The sequence below is a fragment of the Rousettus aegyptiacus genome, unplaced genomic scaffold, assembly GCF_014176215.1.
Source record: "Rousettus aegyptiacus isolate mRouAeg1 unplaced genomic scaffold, mRouAeg1.p scaffold_m13_p_11, whole genome shotgun sequence".
Classification (NCBI taxonomy): domain Eukaryota; kingdom Metazoa; phylum Chordata; class Mammalia; order Chiroptera; family Pteropodidae; genus Rousettus; species Rousettus aegyptiacus.
In genome coordinates this window covers 3,408,948-3,413,977 of record NW_023416286.1, presented here as the reverse complement: position 1 = coordinate 3,413,977, position 5,030 = coordinate 3,408,948, and the positions used below count along the sequence as shown (strand labels likewise).

Sequence of the window (5,030 nt, the reverse complement as noted above, 5' to 3'; positions counted from 1 at the left end):
CGGGCCAACTGGGAGGAGCACCTGGGACTTCAGGGCCCTCAGTCCCACTCGGCCACAGTCCCTGATGGTTTTAACAGCCAGAGTTATGGGGACTTCCCTTCCCGACACTGGAGCCCTGGGCCGGGGAGCCTGGTGTGGGCCCGGGACCCGTCGGTCCTCAGGGGGCCCTTCTGCAGCCAGGACGGCCCTCCTGACTTTCAGCGGCCACACGCAGGTGAGGGACCAGCCCATCCTCCGTCTTTGCCTCTTCTGCCAGTCTTGAGGTGGCCTCCTCTGTGGGTCCCCAGCTGCAGGACTTCTGGTCAGCTAGACTTCAGGTGGTCCTCATTGGTGGTGGTGGTTCTGCAGTTTAGTTGTAATTTTGTCGAGAAGGCTAGGACGGTGTTCACTTACTCTGCCACCCTGAGTGGAAACGTCAATGATCATTCTTTAACGTTGTCTGAGACGTGATCCGTGTTCCAATTTCCTGAATCGTCTCAAAATGATTGCTTCTCAAGCCAAGATCTCCATTTCCTGGCAGAAAGAGGACATCGGCGTCATCATCGAATCATCTACCTTTTTGCATTTTGTGTTAAAGTCACTTTCCCCTCCACGTCAGGTGGGACCGTGTGAAAAGACTGACTGAACTTGCCGTTTTACAAAATGTAATTGTTCTCGCAAAGTTAAAATGGCCGTATTTATCAATGGCCACTAAGGGCGAGTAAACAAGGTGTGCACGTACTAGCTACAAGAAGAGCTTCTTAAAAATGGTAATAAAACAGCTTATGACCTTCTCTCTGCTCCTCGTTTCACAGGTAATAGCCAGCGTTCTCCCTCGGGTCATGACCTTTGCTTTTTGCCTTGCCGCTCTGTAATTATCTAACGTTTCATATACACTTTGCAACTTCTCGTCGTGGACCAATGGTGTCCCCCTCCCCCAGCCCCCGCCCCCAATTCATAGGTCGAAGTCATAAACTCCGATACTTGAAGAAAGGGCCTTTAGGGAGGTAGATAAAGTTAAACGAGGTTATAAGGGTGGGGTCCTAACCCAATAGGGTCGGCGTCCTTATAGAAAGAAGAGGCAGTAGAGCTCCCCATCTCTACCTTCCCCATGCACAGAGGAAAGGTCATATGAGGGCACAGGGAGGAGGCAGCCCTCTGTAGGCCAGGAAGAGAGGTCTCACCGGGCCCCGACTCTGCTGGCACCTTGATCTTGGACTTCCAGCCTCCGGAATGTGTGAGAAAATAAGTTTCTGTTGCTTCAGCTGCCCGGTCTGTGGCATTTCGTCATGGCGGCCCAAGCAGAATAGTACGCAGAGGGGAAAGCTTAGTCCGCCCAGTGTACTGAGCACGCCACGTTTTGATAGCTTGCTAGGCACAGCGAGGTGAGGGACAAATAAACTGTAGGCACGTGCATGTGCGTGTGAGCACACACACACATGCACACACACCCTCAGATGCAGGACAATGAGAACTCTCACCGGATTTGAAATGAGTGCGTCTTTAGGGACCTTTACCAAGTACCCGGCCTCTGTGATGCACAGAGATAAACTGTATCTCAGAAATTACCCAGCAGCGAGTCGGCTTGTGAACTGGACACTTTAGGGAGTTGCATTAGAAGGGGGAGGGGATGTGCATAGTGTCGCTGGCAATTTGGGGGGGGGGGGTAGGTGTGTATTCAAGGGACGTGAATAAATGAATAGGGACATCGAATAATAGATATTAGGTCTGGACGGAATCTCAAGAACTCTGGTTCAGTCTTTGAAGATAAGCGTGAATGCCAATGAAGAAAAGGAATATTGATTTTAATGCACAGAGTAGAGGGGTTGCTTCCTGGAGGTGGGGAGGCGCTGGCCCTCGGGGAAAGGGCGGAGGGAAGGTCGTGGTTTTCCAGGTGCGCGGTCACTCGACGGTAGAGCCAGTGCTTGTGGGAAGCACTTTTGTGACTTCCATTATTTCCAAATATGAGTTCGATGAGGAAGTGACTGGAACAAAAGAGGAGGTGACATGTGGCCCGTAGAGGTTGGAATTCAAGGGGCGAAGAGTCCTCCTGAATCCCGCGACCAGAACGTGACTAACGTACAGTCCAGGCGAAGAATGACGGGCGTAAGCCCGGATCGCCCCCAGCCAGTCGGGCGCCTGGGCCGTGCCTCCGACCCTCTGCTTTCTGGCTGGAGGGTTTCGTTTTAAAATTCATTCATCAAGTATAGTCGGCATACAATATTATATTAGTTTCAGGGGCACGACATGGCGATGAGACATTTATATACCTTTCGACGTGATCACCTTGAGAAACCTAGTACCCACCCGACACCAGACACAATTATCACAGTATTATTGACTGCATTCCCTGTGCTATACTTCATTTCCCTGTGACTGTTTTTATAGCTGCCGATTTGTGTTTCTTGATCCCTTCATCTTTTCACCTGGCCCCCCTAACCCTCCTCCTGTCCAGCAATCTGTATCTATCAGTTTGTTTCCGTTGTGTTCGTCTGTGCATTTATTTATTTCTTTTTTAGATTCCACATATAAGCGAAATCATGTGGCATTTTTCTTTCTCTGTCTGACTTATTTCACTCGGCGTGATACCCTACAGGTCCATCCATGTTGTTGTAGATGGTAAGAGTTTATTCTTTTTTATGGCCAAGTAATATTCCGTTGTATATATGGACCACACCCTCTTTATTCAATCGTCTACCGATGGACCCCAGGGCTGCATCCATATCTTGGCTCTCATAAATAATGCTGCGGTGAAGACAGGGGTGCATGGGGCTTTTCGAGTTAGCATTTTGGGTTTCTTCAGACATATACTCAGAAGTGGGATTGCTGGGCCACGTGGAGGTTCTATTTTCAGGCTTTGAGGAACCTCCGTACCGTTTTCCGCAGTGGTTGTATTGATTTCCGATCCCACCAGCAGCGCGCGAGGGCTCCCTTTTTCCACTAGAGGTTCGTTTAAGGGTTCCCCAACGGTCTGCCCTGTGGGCAGACACTGTCCTGTCCCTTTCAGAGACCACAGAGGAAACAAGCCTCCTGTGGGGACAGGGAGCCCGCCGACCATCGGAGCCAAGAAGCATGAGAGGCCCGGGCCCTGGGCCACACTGGTTTAGTGGCTCGGGCTGAGTCTCTCCTCTGTGTGACGGTATCTGTCACCATGCAAGCCGACCGCGGTGCTACTGAACACGTTCCTCATGCCGTGCATTCCATCCCCGTGACTTACCTCTCTCTAACTAGAAATGCTGAATACACAAAGTTAGAATGAATAAAATTGTACCGTGCCTTCGTTTTACTTTTACCCCAAATTGCTTATTCCACTCCCCCCTTTAAAAAAAGTCATGTTGAAGAATATTCTTTTCCTAAATTTTTTAATTTTTAAAACTTATTTATTTATTTTTAATGAAAAATATTTTTTTAATGCTTTTTTTTTTTTTTTTTAGGCAAGACAACCCTTGGTTGACCTCACAGATTGCAAAGATCTTGTCAGCTTATGATCCCTTATTTTTTATTTTATTTATTTTTTACTCCTACAGCACCTGGTCTTCCTGGGTGGTCTCCCATCCAAGTACTAACCAGGCCCAACCCCGCTTAGCTTCCAAGATCAGACGGGACCAGGCTTGTTCAGGGAGGCGTGGCCGTACGTGAAGAATTTTCTTAATACCTTGTCATGATCGATGCCCGTGGACCAGAGAAGTGTCTGAAACACCGCAGGACCTCTGCACACCATCGTCGCTGCTTTAATCAGTTCTGACTTTGGGATCTCAGATTCCCTGTGGCTTAAAAACACCTTCCTGCCTCCGTCCAAATGACACTGCTGGCACCTGTTCCGACTCCCTGGCCTCGGGGCTGTCTTCTCCTCCATTCCCCTCTCCTCCAACCTTCCTAACTCTCTCTGGTCATCCTAGGCTTCACCTCGTTTGCTTTTGCCCACGAGAAGACAAAACCACTCGGCTTCTGAATGCCTTGGCTGTTTTCTCATGGCGTGCAGCTGGGAGGAATCTGAAACGCTCTCTGGTCCCGCCTGCCCGTTTCACAGATGCGTGGGACTCTGTGGTCTAATGAGTGCAGGAAATGCCAAGTTTAAAAAGCTAGGGAGGTGCCACCACTTTGGAGAACAGTTCGGCTGTTTTTGTGAAGTTCAACCCCACGCACGGCCTGACAAGTTCTCTTGGGTATTTACCCAAGAAAAATGAAAACACATGTCCACAGAAAGGCTTGCACAAGGCTGTGCACGCCTGCCTTATTTGTAATAGTCAAAACGTCGAAGCAACTCACGTGCCCATCAAAAGGAGAATGGATAAACAAATCACGATATACATGCACCATGGAGTACAGTGCGGCCATGAACTAAGAAGAAGACCAGACTTCTGACACTCAGAAACTCACTGAGCGAAACAGCTAGACCCCGCCCCTGCCCGAATCCATGCAGCATGATTGCTAAGTCTAAGCAGCGGCAAAAGCCGATGATGGTGATGGGCAGGCAGACGGTGGCTGCCGTGGGCAGGGCAGGGTAGGGTGCCGACGGGCACGGGACACTCTCTGGGTTGATGGATCTTGTCTGGGCGGCGTGGTGGGTGACGTTCTCAGCTCCCCAAACTCACGGAACTGAACACTTGGCATCTGTGCACATGCTAATCATCCCTCAATTAAATCTTTCGAAGCGTCAAACATATTTCTTTACCGTGGGGGATTTCCAGAGGCGTTCATCCAGCAAACGCGCCTCGCCTGTCCTTCCGAAGGGGACTCGGTGTGTAGTGTTTCTTTACCGTGTTTGAAGGGCGCTCTTGAAGGAGCATTCGGGGGAGGGGAGATGCTTTAGAGGGTGCGTGGTCCGCACATCGACACGGCATGTCGCGCTGGGCCGCTCACTACCTGTTCTTTATCCTCCTCCCGCGCGGCATAGCGATGGACGCCTGCATCCGCCCGTGGGGAAGGTCCCAGGGCCCCCGCTCTGGCCCAATGCCCCTGCCCTCCTGCCGCCGGGCGGGCTTCCTCTGTCGGCACCCCGGTCTCTCGCGGGCCACTGGCTCACCACCACCCCCGGCCTCCGGGGACAG

At 50.9% G+C, this 5,030-nt stretch overlaps 1 pseudogene; it reads right to left on the bottom strand.

The window, feature by feature from the left end:
- Nucleotides 1-3,497: 3,497 nt before the first annotated feature.
- LOC118609577 lies at nt 3,498-3,616 on the bottom strand (annotated as a pseudogene).
- Between the last annotated feature and the right edge of the window lie 1,414 nt (nt 3,617-5,030).